General features: G+C 41.0%; 1 protein-coding gene across 1 annotated transcript in view; it reads right to left on the minus strand.

Annotated features, from left to right (window-relative positions):
- basp1 (brain abundant, membrane attached signal protein 1) overlaps positions 1-12,479 on the minus strand; it is an 85,060-nt gene extending 72,581 nt beyond the window's left edge. The window contains exon 1 of the mRNA XM_080725202.1: positions 12,365-12,479. The gene's annotated coding sequence lies outside the window, so the exon portion shown is untranslated. The remainder of the gene's footprint in view (positions 1-12,364) is intronic.
- Positions 12,480-15,192: the final 2,713 nt, after the last annotated feature.

Here is a 15,192-nt window from a genome sequence, read left to right on the forward strand (position 1 = left end):
CCGAAAGACACTAGGAGGTGCTCTTATTGGGCCCCTCATTGATTACGGAGTCCTTGTCTGGTATCGCGACGCCCCAGCTGCCTTAAAGTTAAAGCTCCAAACAGCCCAAAACAAACTAATTAGGGTTGTGCTTGGTCTCCCTCCTCTGACCCACCTTACCGATCATCACCACGAAAGCGTGGGATGGCTCAAAGTAGCTGACAGAGTACAGCATCTTGCAATGGGCCTGGTGTACAAGACACACTACACCTCCAAGATTCCCATGTACCTGACAAACTACTTCTTAAAGGTCAAGGATGTTCACGATCACAACACCAGAGGCAGCTCCACTAATCATCATCAACGTAGATTTAACACTAAACAAGGCTCTAACTCGTTCTCCTGCTACACCATCAACATGTGGAACGCCCTTCCTCAAGCCCTAAAGGAGAGCAAATCCCTAGCCTCCTTCAAAATTGGTATGAAAAGTCACCTTCAGACAGCTGCTACCCGTGACTTGTAAATAGATTAAGCCCCCATGCTCCCCCCCTCCCCCTTTTTTTCTTTTTTCTGCCTTTGTATTTGATGTTATGCTTTTGAAACTGATATTATCCTAGATAAAGTACTATGTTCTATCCGTCTGTCTTTCAATGTTATATGAGATACTTAAAGTGTGGTTCCTGTGGAAATAAGCCTCGGCTTTCTAGGATCTCCTTTTAGTTGACCTTGTACCAGTGATTTGTACTGTCATGAAACTGTACTTTTTTCTATTGCAAACTTCTAATAAATTCTTCAATCAATCAATCAATCAATCAATCGACAGTCAGACAGACAGATCATCACATGTGAATGTCGTGCCACCGGGGTGAGGCAGGAGAGATTATGCTTGCCTAAGTTAAACATCTTTTGCATATTCTATGAGAGCGCTCTATCATTTGCATGGTTCAAATAGCTTTGTTTTTCAAACAACTCAAATGCATTGAAGCTGTTAACATTTGTTCTTACTTAACAAGTGGTCATATAGAGCATCGCAGCGGAAGTGGATACTGGTGCCACTTAAAAATCATCATTCATTTTCCCCATAGACTTTTACAAAAATATTTATAACAATTATGTTAAGCCTAGAACCAAGCCATCCAGGATGGCAGTGAATCATGACCATAAAACCTTTGATCCTATGTGAAAATGTATTTTAATATTAAATTATTTGATATAGGACATTTAATAACTACCCTTTGTTTAGCGATTTTCAAAATGTTCATAGAAACAAAGGTTGTATGGTCATGATTCACTGCCATCCTGGATGGCTTGGTTCTAGGCTTAACATAATTGTTATAAATATTTTTGTAAAAGTCTATGGGGAAAATGAATGACGATTTTTAAGTGGCACCAGTAAACCACTTCTGCTGCGATGCTCTATTAGTGGACCGCGATTACTTTTAACACTGCCATGTTAATGGTCAGATGGGTGGGATGTTTATTCTAATGATCAGAGGTGGCTTCTACATGTGCCTGCATTTTTAACAACCCTCACCATAGTAGTCCATGGGCCATGATACGAGATGCCGTTCTCCGAAAGGTGGCAAAGGTTACCATGCATTTTTGAGAAGCTCTATATCTGTAGATAATATTTTGGTATGATAACCGTTCCTGAGTCACAGCTAAATGGGTGTTATCAGCTGCTAAAGTCGGTGTCCCATTAACTTTATACATGTATACAAAACAATTATAATAATCTGCTTTGAGTAGCATATGAGTGTTCAAACTAAGGTTTTTTCATGATTCTGAATCCATTGCAAGCATTTGTTTTGCACGAAAAACATTCCTGGGGCTAGAAATGGCCCCCACAAATCTATGAAAAGTGATGACTCATCACTAAACCAGAGTTTTGTGGGTCCGTTTTCAGCCCAAGGAATGTTTTTTGTGCAAAACACGCATGCAATGGATTGAGAATAATGAAAAACCCCTAGTTTGACCCCTCATATGCTAATTAACCCTTAAGTTCTGTTCAGATTCACTACACCTTCGTTCTGTTCGGGTCATTTTGACCCGGTGGATATTTGGTTTAAAAAAAACAACACTAATATAAATTTTAACTTAACAAATCATCATGATACATTGACTTTGACTCAATACCAAACAATTCATATGATATATTTGGTAAATGTTTGCATTTCTGCTTTGCTATATCACATTAAACACTGAAAGAGCTAGGCATTTTTACTGATTTAGCTGAAATCCATGTAAAAAAAACGACTTCATTTAATACTGGGCAATATTGCTCATGCTTATAGGAAGGGGGGAGGGTTCGGAATGGGGCTTCGGAAGGGGGGTGTTAGAAGTGGGGGTGACTGTGTGTCTGTGTTTTGGCATAATACTGTGTATTTCTGTGCTTCCGGGTCAAAATGACCCGAACAGCACTTAAGGTTCAAAAAATATGAGGAGGGTGTAGCATGGGTGTAGTGCAAAAATATTTTTTTTACATGTTCATCTCAGAAGAATCTTTAAGGCCAGTGAGTTTCAGGTGGAAACATTTTTAACTTCTACCTTTTTTTTCCAAATGAAAATGTAAAACGGGTCAAAATGACCCGAACAGCACTTAAGGGTTAAAGCAGATATTTCCCCCCCCCCCTCTGTATAGTTAAGTTAATGGGACACCAACTTTAGCAGCTGATAACACCAATTTAGCTGCGACTCAGAAAGGGTTATCATACCAAAATATAATCTACATATATAGAGCTTTTCAAACCTTTCAGAGAGCGACATCTCGTATGGCCCATGGACTATAGTGTTTAATCACAGATCACAGCGTAACCACAGTGTGTGTGTGTGTGTGTGTGTGTGTGTGTGTGTGTGTGTGTGTGTGTGTGTGTGTGTGTGTGTGTGTGTGTGTGTGTGTGTGTGTGATATCACAGAAAGTGTAACTTCAGTCACTTCGCACTTACAGGAAAGAGGAAGTGAGGAACGCTTTGAATTTCCTGTGACAGGAAGTCGGACGTCAAGTATGAATTACTTCAAACTCTGTCAAAGTTTGTTTTCTCCTCAACTTAGCTTGATTTTATGATGGAAGGACAGATTACAACAGTTTATGGTATCGACCAGGGACGTGCAGAGAGTGTTGGAGAGGCAGGGGCTGAAATTTCTGAAAAGAAAGACTTTTGGATCAAGCACCGAAAATAGCAGACCTCCAAGCTCACAACGTGTCGCGCTGCGACGCCTTGTGAGCTTGGCAGTCGGCTATTTTCAGTACTTGATACCACACTAAACTAAGTATAAAAGACTGCTGGAGATGTGGCCTACAGAATGGATTTCTACACAGTGAGGGCAATTCTTTCAACATAAGATGCTACATTCAAGTTCAGGAGAGTTGGGACAAGGCAATTCTCTTCAATGCTGTCTTCAGGTATGGCATGTAAAGAGGGCATTTGCATTTCTTTCGTCATAGTAAAAACTGCATTCATGATCTGGAGACCCACTTTTTACAGACGGGTAAAATCATTAATGATGGCAGGACAAGATTACAATAGACCAGTTGTAGTTCTCAAATGTGTTCATGTCAAGGAATGATTATCAAGCACAGATATCATCACAGTGACATCAGAGCCTGATGACATCATGATGACACATTTTTACGGTCTATGGGTTTGCAGTAAAACTGCAATGTGGAAATACTCTGCTACAAGTAGAAGTTCGGAATTTAAAATGTACAAAAGTAAAAAGTATTGGTATAAAAATGTACTTAAAGTACCAACAGTAGAAAGAACTCATTATGCAGAATGTCCCATTTCACAAGTTTTCAGGCTATTAGAAAATAACAGATCAGCTATTCTCTAATGGTTAAAATGTATATAGGGTTGAAGTGATTTGTATTTATAATCCAAATCTACAAAGTAACTATATCTAAAATAAACCAGTCTTTTGAACGGCTCTTTGAACGGATCCCAGAGAGCTCACTTCATAGAGCCATAAATCCCATCTCTATCTCACAAAGACCCTTAGTTCCATGCCAATTGTTTTATGATTGGTCTTTCTTTTTTGTTCCTTTGTCTTCATTGCAATGTTATGTGATGTTATGGTGTGTCGTATGTGTTGTCATGAAAAAAGGTCAAAAGTAATTAGCCTATCGCACTGAACCACTAACTGAATATTTTGCCCCAGCTTGGTGTAGGAGCCCACTTGTCAAAAAGGTTGACACTGTAATCAACAACTCTCCCCGAACCATAACTGGCTGCCTGAAGCCCACTCCTGTGTCCTACCTGCCAGTCCTTACAGGCATTGCCCCGGCCCGCCTCCGACGAGAGGCCGCTACCCTCAAGCTGGCAAGGAAAGCCCAGATACACGACTGGCACATCCTGCATAACACTACAGTGGATACAAAGCCTCCAAACAGAATCAAGTCCTGCCAGGGATGTCGCATCAAATTCTGGGCCCTGGGTACGAGGATTCACTGCGGGCCCCCCATGAATGTTCTTCATAGGGCATTTAGACTGTGAATGTATTACGCATTATTTTGTGCTTTAACTATTGAAAAATAGCAGATATACAAGCCCACAGCGCGGCACCGAGTGCCACTCTGCAAGCTGGTAGATCTGCTATTTTTTTTTTTTATCGTGAAAAGTCTTTCACTATTTCAAATCCTTAATGTCTTTTTGTTTCTATGTCAGTAGTGCTCAAACTTTTTCCCAAAGTGATATGTATTTGGCCACAGACCCCCATCTCAAGATATTTAGTTCCAGGGACCCCCAGAATCAAAATGTGATTTACAAATGTTCGCTTAAAAAATACATATATTCAATGATTTGCATTGACATTGCACATTTTCACGGCTTTTCAAAAATAGCAGATCTCAATAGCTAAAGCATAAAATAATTAAGGCCCCTCCACCTTGGGCCCTAGTAACTCTCACTTTCCCCCCCTTGTGACGCCCCTTAGTCCTGCTACCCTTACAACAAGCTTGGGCGGTGCAAGGGATGCTCCCCGCCATCCCGGGGGACTTGTCCACAAGTGCATGCTGGGCCCTCCCGTATTCACCGCTACATCTGGGACCCGGGAGTTAATGGCGTTGAAGGAGAGGACCTACTGTACCACGCCGGCAATGGACCCTACTGAACCGCCTGCGCACTGGAGTCGGCTGCTTCAAATCAGAAATGAAGAAGTGGGGCTTGGCAGACAGTGCAGCATGCGAGTGCGGTGAGCCTGAGCAGTCTGCAGAGCACATAATCAACACCTGCCCCCTGTACAGAGCATCTTCAGAGGCTGGCCTCTGCCAAGTGGGACCAGAGACAAGGGCGTGGCTACACACAATACAGAGTCGGTCATTTGAGGATGATACACGAAAGAGGAAGCCTGAACTAGGGCTATCACGATTATGACATTTTACATGACGATTAATTGTCACTCATATACTTGTGATTAACGATTTAATTGTGGTTTGTCGTTGACAATTACATTTCTGTTTGGCTTGTAGGCTTTGAAGTTGCACATGGTACATATGACACATAATCTAAATATACAAAGAAATGAAGGACATATTTGACAAATTAAACACTTAAAAAATAACATTGATAGTGGAAATAGACGATCTACAAGCTCACAATGTGTCGCATCGCGAACGTTGTGAGCTTGTAGATCTGCTATTTCCACTATTTTTTAAATGTTTAACATATATAAACATTTTTCAACGTGTAAACGATTATAACGATTATCACAAAATAATTGCGATTATGTCAAATAATTGCGATTAGACAATTATGTAATAATTGTGACAGCCCTAGACTGAACCACTAAACTATTAGGTCTCAAATCGCGTTGGTGATGAGAACGCACACACGCACGCACAACCACACACACAGGGCATCTTACAGGTCTTACTAATCGATTTAAACAGATCTGCAACAGGCGTTACAAGCCGATAACGTGTAGATAAACATCTGATTAATTGGCCACGGTTGTTGTTGCCTGCAGTCAAAAATCAGTGTTAATTTAACTCAGGGGAACCAAGTTAATCCAAATGGATTTGGTGTCGCACTGCGACACGCTGTGAGCTTGTAGATCGGCTATTGTCAGAGGACTTCTTAGCAGATAAGATATACAAGCTCACAGCACGGCACCGAGTGCCGCGCTGCAAGCTTGTAGATCTGCTATTTTGAGTTTTTCTTTTGAAAAACCTATGTTTCTATGTCAGTGGTGGTCAAATTTTTTCACGTGAAGGACCCCCAAAATGATATGTATTTGGCCATGGACCCCCATCTCAAAATATTTATTTCCATGGACCCCCAGAGAAGCAAAATTTTAGTTACAAATGTTCGCTTAAAAGAATATAAGGCGTTTTCAAGAATTTTCAAAAATATCTACGAGATCTACAAGCTCGGTGCCGCGCTGTGAGCTTGTATATCTGCTATCTTTCAATAGCTAAAGCAGGGTTTTCAAAGTGGGTGACGGGGCACCCTGGGGTGCCGCGACGGCAGTCCAGGGGTGCCGTGAGATAATTCGATAATATTTTGAATTTATTTGGAAAAATATTTAGTATCATTTTAAACTTACAACGTTATTTTCAGTCAGTTCTAACCAAATTGGCTATTATCTAAACGTTTACCTTGCAACAGAATCACTAAAATATCATCACTATCGGGCAGAAACCTCGTATCTCCAAGTGTCAAATGTGTACGTCTTTTGGTAAAGCAAAGCCCTGCTTCATCATACAAGACTGTCGCACAAAACTAGTGAAAACAGCAGATCTACAAGCGATGCAAGGCGTTGTGTGCTTGTAGATCTGCTGTTTTCACTAGTTTAGTACATTTTATAGATGATAAATACAAAACAAACGGTTTTGGACATGCAAGCTTTCCACCCGACAACGACGATACTATAAATATAAGGTGCTGGGAGTGAAAATTATAATGTAGGGGTGCCCTGAGACAAAAAAGTTTGGGAACCCCTGAGCTAAAGTATATAATAATGGGCCCTAGTAACTCAGTCCCACTTTCTCCCCCCCTTGTGACACCCCTGGAACCAGTTCCTTTCCCCTCCCATCAGGCGATCAGGAGCCAAAGAACTCGGCCTTGCTGCAGTGGGAGGCATTTGCCGACATATCGATGACCCCTGCTCTTTTGTGTCTAGTTTCATTATGAACATATCGTCGTTGTCGGGTGAAAACCTTGTATGTCCAAAACCGTTCGTTTTGCATTTATCATTTTAAAAATGATTAAACTAGTGAAAACAGCCGATCTACAGCCGATCGCACCGCAAGGCGTTGTGTGCTTGTAGATCTGCTGTTTTCACTACCTTTGTCCGACAGCCTTGTATGATGAAGCAGGGCTTTGCTTTGCGCAAAAAATGTACAAATTTGAAACTTGGAGATACTGTACAAGGTTTCTGCCCGACAGTGACGATTTACTTTGTTGGCCGCCCAGCCCCCAAAATGGAACGAAGGCCGACATTTTATTTTACATTTTTTCCTAATGGCCGGCCTGGACCGGCCGGGAATGAACCGGCCGTTCGGGAGTTGTCCCGCTTTTCCCAATGGCCAGCACGTCCCTGAGTGGGAGGCATTTACCGACATATTATTGACCCCTGCTCTTTTTGTCTAGTTTCATTATGAACATATTCAGCTTGTGTTCAGGGAACAGGTCATTACAGTGTACCGACAGATTGTGTTTCCCCATCAGAATCAGTTCCTCATTCAGTGTCTGCTGATGACATGCACTTCAGCAATGATTCACAGATCATACACTTCATTTACAGTGGACTGGAAGGGAAGTGATTCTGGTTAAAGCAACATTACTGTGGGTGGATTCATTTATTTATCCCTCCAACCTCTTTTATAACTAGCATTCCTGTTCTGGATTAGCCTGGTATAACCAGCCTAGATACTAATGCAGCTAGCTAACTAACTGCAGTATCTACCCCACCTTGTTTTAACATGATTGTCAAGCTGAGCTAGGCTAGTTCTGGATAACTCTGTCATTAAAGCTTATTCATGGTTAATCGCAAATTATGTCAGGCTTAAAGGACCACTTCACCTCTGGGACAACCAGATCTTATTTTATTGTTGTTTGGGACACGATCAACACACAAGAGTTCTTTTTTGTGTTTTGAGATATTTTAGTATTTCAGCATGCAACAACTGGTCATATGATACAACTACATCATATGCAGTTGTTGCATGCTGTTGTATGCTGAAATACTAAAATATCTAAAAACACAGATTGAACACAAAAAATAAGTCAGGATTGTGTTGATCGTGTCCCAAACAAAAATAAAATAAGATCTGGTTGTCCCAGAGGTGAAGTGGTCCTTTAAGGGGTTAATTCCCTAGAGACCCCCCCCCAAACATGCACACTGCACGCACGCACGCACGCACGCACGCACGCACACACACACGCATGCATGCAGGCACGCACAGAGTGTATGTTATAGTGTTGCATGGGTATCAGTCTACTATATGGGAGAGCCACAGGCATGTGTGGCGTGGGCGTGTGCGTGCACCTGTGCAATTGAACATACAGCAACTCAATAATAATATGTAGGCTACACTGCATATACTGTAAGACAGATAGATAGACATACAGAAACAGAGATTATGTAATGATATATCGTCACTGTCGGGCAGAAACCTTGTATCTCCAAGTTTCAAATGTGTAGGCCTACGTTTTTTTTGCGAAATAAAGCCCTGCTTTATCATACAAGGCCGTCGCATAGGTAGTGAAAACAGCATATCTACAAGCACACAACGCCTCGTGGTGCGAGGCACCACGAGGCATCAGGTTTCCACCCGACAACAACGATATGTTCATGTTTAATGCATTTTGATAGCATCGTTTCTACAATGCACAGTAGCCTATGAATACAAACTTAACAATCCCACATGTAGGATAATCATATCCTTCAAGTAAGCACGCGTCATGTAATGCCTTGGTGTAGCACTTCAGCAAAGGAGACATCAAGTTGTTTAGTTTCAGTCTGACACACACACATACACGCACGCGCACGCACTCACACACACACACACACACACACACACACACACACACACACACACACACACACACACACACACACACACACACACACACACACACACTCTGAGTCTGAGTCACCGGGTTTGTCTTGCTTCCTCTGAATCAAAGCGACGCTTCTGCCTCATAAAGATACACTCCACAGTACCACGGTGGAGGTACCTCTCTCTCTCTCTCTCTCCCTCTCTCTCTCTCTCTCTCTCTATCCTTCCCTCTCTCTCTCCCCTTCATGCAGGTGCAAGTCCATTCAGACTGCTGCAGAGCTAAGAGCTGTAATGTATCAGAAACAACACCAACAAGCTTGATAACAATACAATAACGCAAATCTTCCAATCCTTTCTATATTAACAACTTGAACCCTAGTGTCCACATTCTGAGAACTGTGGCCGAAAATAGCAGATCTTCAAGCTCACAACGCCTCGCGCTGCGAGGCGTTGTGAGCTTGTAGATCGGCTATTTTCGGCAAAGAGGTTTGGTGTAGAGGGGAAAAAGAGTACAGAGTAAAAGGTCAAGTTCATTAGGTAATGACGGTTCAAGTGGTTAAACATCTGAAAACACAAATTGACATGAATCCAAAATACACTGATGATTGTGCTGTCAAACGATGAAACTATATGGAATCTATGAGAAGGTGTGGGGGTCCCTGCTTCATCTCTCTCTCAAGTAAGGGGTCCTTGACCTGAAAACGTTGAAGACCCCTGCAATATTAGGGGGGTAGTATGAGTCACCAGAAAGAATAATGGGTGTTTTTAATGAATCTATCATGGTTAAAATGAAGTTTGAAGTTACAATGGGTGTGTGTGGGGAGAGGCCATGGGCCTGGAGGGCCTGGTAACATTTACATCAAATATCTAAATATTCAATCAACCTAATTAAAAACTGTCCAGGGTGTTCATAAAAGCCTGATAGATGATAAAATTACAAAAAGTTTTTTTGAAAGTGAAATATCCCTTTAAGTATACTGTACTTAAGTACAATGTTGAGGTATTTGTACTTTACTTGAGTATTTCCAATTTCCAAAACTTTTACTTCTATTCCACTACATCTCAGATCCACATATTGTACTTTTACTCCACCACATGTATTTGAAAGGTTTAGTTACTAGTTACTTTGTAGATTTGGATTTTCTTTTTTATTACAAAACATAACCACTTCAGACATAATAGATTTCAGACATTTGAAAATAGCCGATCTCCAGCTCACAATGCGTCGCAAAGCGACACATTGTGAGCTTGTAGATCTGCTATTTTCAAGAGATTTGTATACATTTCGAACGTGGGAAATGAGAAATTCTGCACAATGAGTACTTTCTTCTTTTTTACTTTGAGTACATTTTGATACCAATACTTTTGTACTTTTACTCAAGTAAATTTTGAATTCCCGACTTTCACTTGTAACAGAGACTTTCACATTTCTACCAACCACTGCACAGCAGCATCTATAGATAATTACATATATTATATAGGACTCCAAATGGAAATAAAACCAAATAAACGGGCTATATTTATATTGCTATATATTTTTTTCTCATAATAAACACGTGAAAGCGTTCAAGAGCGTGTGTCTATTCTGCATCCATCTTAAGGCAAGACCCTATCGTGTGGGTCTTGCCTGAAGCTGGATGCAGAATAGACACGCGCTTCCATCCTCCATCCACACCCTACAGCCACTGCGCATGCGTCGCGGCCAAACAAAGAAAGCCAGGGCAATCTGGAGACGAAGTTTATTCTAAAGGATGCTATTCTGATTTGCTTTAAAATCCCATTTTATCCCAACTCTCAATGCTTGATCTCATCTCCTAATGGCTGTTAAATTGGTTATGATTGATATAGGCCTAAAACAAATCAAATAGGCCATATATTCTAGAGATGACTGTATGGCATATTATTTGTTTGCAATCTTTTATCGAACGTCTGCATCGGAGAAAACATCGGACGTGCGCTGCACACACGCACACGCACAGGCACAGACACACGCCCACACAGCCTCTCCCCCGCACACACAATCAAACACGAGATCAAATATTTATCCGTGCGCGTGCGTGTGTGCGTGCTTGCGTGTGTGACATAATCATATATCCACTTGGTTTGCAAATGCGCGCGGCGTGCACGCAGTCAGTCGTAAAAAGGCAAGTGCGCGCGCGTCACACCACCGCCTTGCACGCGCACAGACAGACAAAGAAGGTGGAGCAGCAGAGAGAGAGAGAAGGCGAGAGAGAGAGAGAGAGAGAGAGAGAGAGAGAGAGAGAGAGAGAGAGAGAGAGAGAGAGAGAGAGAGAGAGAGAGAGAATCTTTATAATGTCAGCATAGGCTATGATGCGGTTGCTTCTGCAAAAAAAAGCGACCGATTTACACTCTCGCTTTTGCTTAATTATCATTAATTGGCTCATTAATTAGCCTAAAAGATCAGATGCGTGTCGGCGAGCGACAGCGATGCTTCATGTTGACAGGACACACACACACACACACACACACACACACACACACACACACACACACACACACACACACACACACACACACACACACACACACACACACTGAGACTGTCAGTTTCCATATAGTGCAGCCTACAGCCTGCATAGGCTACATAGGCTACAGCAGACTGACTCCCACTTGACCTAAAAAGCACAGATGGCGCTTTTCAAGTCCAATTCCCACACTCTCATTAACCCATTGGTGTTAATTCACTGTCTTCTATACTCAAGAAGGGCTCGTACCCAAAATGCAACCAAATGGACCCTTTACGGGTCCATTTGGTTCTTCTTCTTGAGTTGGTTGAGTTTAAATGGAGAAACTGACATTTTTCTTTGTTGTTTATTTTTTTACTGTGTGGAATCACTAGTACCAACACATAGAAACTGTGACAAAAAATGTATACAAAACGACAAATATCATGTGTTATGTATCAGCATATGAGCACACATATTATAGGCCTGTTACACGCAGTGTTGGAGTGCGCGCGAGTACACACCCCTTTTATGGTCGCGCGCAAAGCTCCAAATGTCCGAATTTGGGACTAGTATATCATTTATGAAACATGGAATGAATTCCCCATGGGTTGGGTTTTCGTTGTTTCTCATGATGTGCGCGTGTGTGTGCATGTGTGTTGTTTAGAATGCTGTCTGTCTGTCTGTCTGTCTGTCTTTCTATCTGTCTATCCGTCCGTCTGTCTGTCTGTCTGTCTGTCTGTCTGTCTGTCTGTCTGTCTGTCTGAACAGAAGCCTAATTATTACCCACGACCGTGCGCTCCTCCCGTGCACGAGAATCAATCACACCTAGCCGTCTATAAAACCTTTCCCTCCACACAGTTTGCGTTACAAACATCAAACGCTCAGACACACAATAGGCTATTAGAAGTGATCTTACCGTTGTTAAAGAGGTTGAAGTTGTAATCCTTCTCCTATAGTTTAAAGTAGATCTGCTCGCATGTATGTCTGCCTTTTTTTTCTCCTCCGCTGCCTGCCTGCCTCTCCAAGCCTCGGTGCGCGCGGCCCAGGGTCTGTGCGCGCCTCTGGGTGCGTTATTACGGTAGCTCCGGACCGGTTGTCTGCCTGGCAAGCACTGCAGCGCACGCCCGCGCGTGCACACACCCACACCACACGCCTCATTTTGCGCTCCAGTTGTGTGTGTGTGTGTGTGTGTGTGTGTGTGTGTGTGTGTGTGTGTGTGTGTGTGTGTGTGTGTGTGTGTGTGTGTGTGTGTGTGTGTGTGTGAGATTCTCACTCATTTTTACTGTAATCCCTTGCCAATAAAACTAATATGTCATAGGTCTATCATAAAACATAACTCATGTTGTGGGATATTTGATTGTTTACAGTAGGCCTAGGCTAGCCTACATATTTATATTCATAATAATGAATTACAGCGCATTGAGAACTGCAAATGGACATTTCCCCTTGCGCTCGTTTTAGTGGAAATACAGTAGGCCTACATTCCCTCTTTCCCTTTCTTGTGTCCCAGTCCGCCCCCTAGCGGTCCTTTTATAATACTACAACTACAGACAGACCACAGTTACAGCAGGTTTGTTTGATTGATTGATCGAAGTCCTTTATTAGTATAAGTTAGTATAAGTTTTGCATAGGGACAGGTACAGTTTCATGACAGTACAATTCACTGTTGGTACAATGTCAACTAATAGGCTACGCCTACGCTGAAGAAAGCACAGCTTATTTAACTTTTTTTTTTTACTCATAACATTGAACAGTGGCGTCAGTTCAGAAAAAAAACTAAGGTATGGCAACAGGACTGGTGTCTTGCACGCGCACACCAGTCATGATGCCATAACTTAGCAACAGGCATGATACATTTTTTTAAGAAGTAGGCCTACATTTTATTTAATTTTTATTTTTTTCGGTTGTTCAAGTGCAGCTAAACTTGGCATGTTATTAAACGTGCCACAATTAACAATAATGAATTGCACCTGTGCAGCTGACCTGTGGAACCTGGGAATATACCATTTTGTCAAGATGGGGAGAATACAAGTGTGGATAATATAATTATAATACCTTGTTAAATTTTGCATTTGTAGTTATTTTACTGTAATGTAACAACATAATAACCAGCACAGATAGACAAAGAGACATCCATGGATTTTAAAAGTAACTTTTATTTCCCCCCCTGGACCCAGGGTATATGGCAGCTGCATACCCCTGCCATACCCAATTGATGCCCCTGACATTGAATGACAGACAGATATAACACAGTAGGCTATGCAGAAGACATCATCAGAATTTTTTTTTTAAAACACATACAATGCAAACAATAATTGGCAGCTATTGATCCGTGAACACTAAGATTATAACATGTATTCAGAGTCTAGTGGAATTTCTGAGAAATGTGATTGTTAGAGGCATTTTGGGGTAAAAGTTGGGAACCAGTCTATTTTACACAATTCAAGGGTGCTGAATCTGAAAAAAAATGGTTCCCAAGCAACATTTTGAGTTTTTGACCTTCTAATTTGCATAACAAAATAGCTGCCGAATTGTCAATTTTAAACTATTTCTTCAAGGGATATTTCACTTTCAAAAAACCTTTAGTAATTTTATCGTTTAATCAAGCTTTTGGGAACACCCAGGACAGTTCTTGAGTTGTTTGATTCAGTTTAGATTTAGATATTTGATATTCATTTTATCAGACACGCCCCCTTCCTATACAAACCCATTGTAACTTCAAACTCCATTTTAACCATGATAGATTTAATGAAAACACCCGTCCTTTTTTCTGGTGACTCCTGACATCCTCCTAATACGTGAGCAGGTTGTGTCTTGTCAATAACATTTTTCATTTAATTTTTAATCATTTCTTAATTGTATTTAATTTTTTTCATTTCCCCAAATAATTATAGAAAATAAACTAAGAAGGTTATCGAAAGAACACAGCCTGTTCGTCTATTAGAAGGGCATCAGGAGTCACCAGAAAAAAGGATGGGTGTTTTCATTGAATCTATCATGGTTAAAATGTTTTATTTTTATTTAAAAGGGATATTTCACTTAAATACAAAAACATTTAACCATGATAGATTCAATGAAAACACCCATCCTTTTTTCTGGTGACTCCTGACGCCCTTCTAATACACAAACAGGCAGTGTTTTTTCTTTTTAATAATTATTTGGAAAAACTAAAATAAATAAATACAAAAAATACATTATTAAAAATAAATGAAAGGAGTTATCGAAAGAACACGACCTGCCCACATATTAGGAGGGCGTCAGGAGTCACCAGAAAAAAAGGACGGTGTTTTCATTAAATCTATAATGGTTAAAATGGAGTTTGAAGTTACAATGGGTTTGTATAGGAAGGGGGCGTGTCTGATAAAATGAATATCAAATATCTAAATCTAAACTGAATCAAGCAACTCAAAAACTGTCCTGGGTGTTCGCAAAACCCTGATTATATGATAAAATGATGAAAGGTTTTTTGAAAGAGAAATATTGCTTGGATAAATAGTTGAAAATGTACAATTCGGCAGCCACTTTGTTATGCAAATTAGAAGATCAAAAACTCAAAATTTTGATTGGGAACCAGGTTTTTCAGATTCTGCACCCCTGAATTATGTAAAATGGCCTGGTTCCCCACTTTTACCCCCAAATGCCTCTAACCTGCTTATAGAAGGCCTTTTTCCAGAATTTCCGCCTGACTAGTGCCAGTGTTTCTCAAACCTATTCATGTCAAGGACTCTCAAATAAAGTTGATAA

Source organism: Nannobrachium achirus, assembly GCF_963921795.1.
Source record: "Nannobrachium achirus genome assembly, chromosome: 5".
Classification (NCBI taxonomy): domain Eukaryota; kingdom Metazoa; phylum Chordata; class Actinopteri; order Myctophiformes; family Myctophidae; genus Nannobrachium; species Nannobrachium achirus.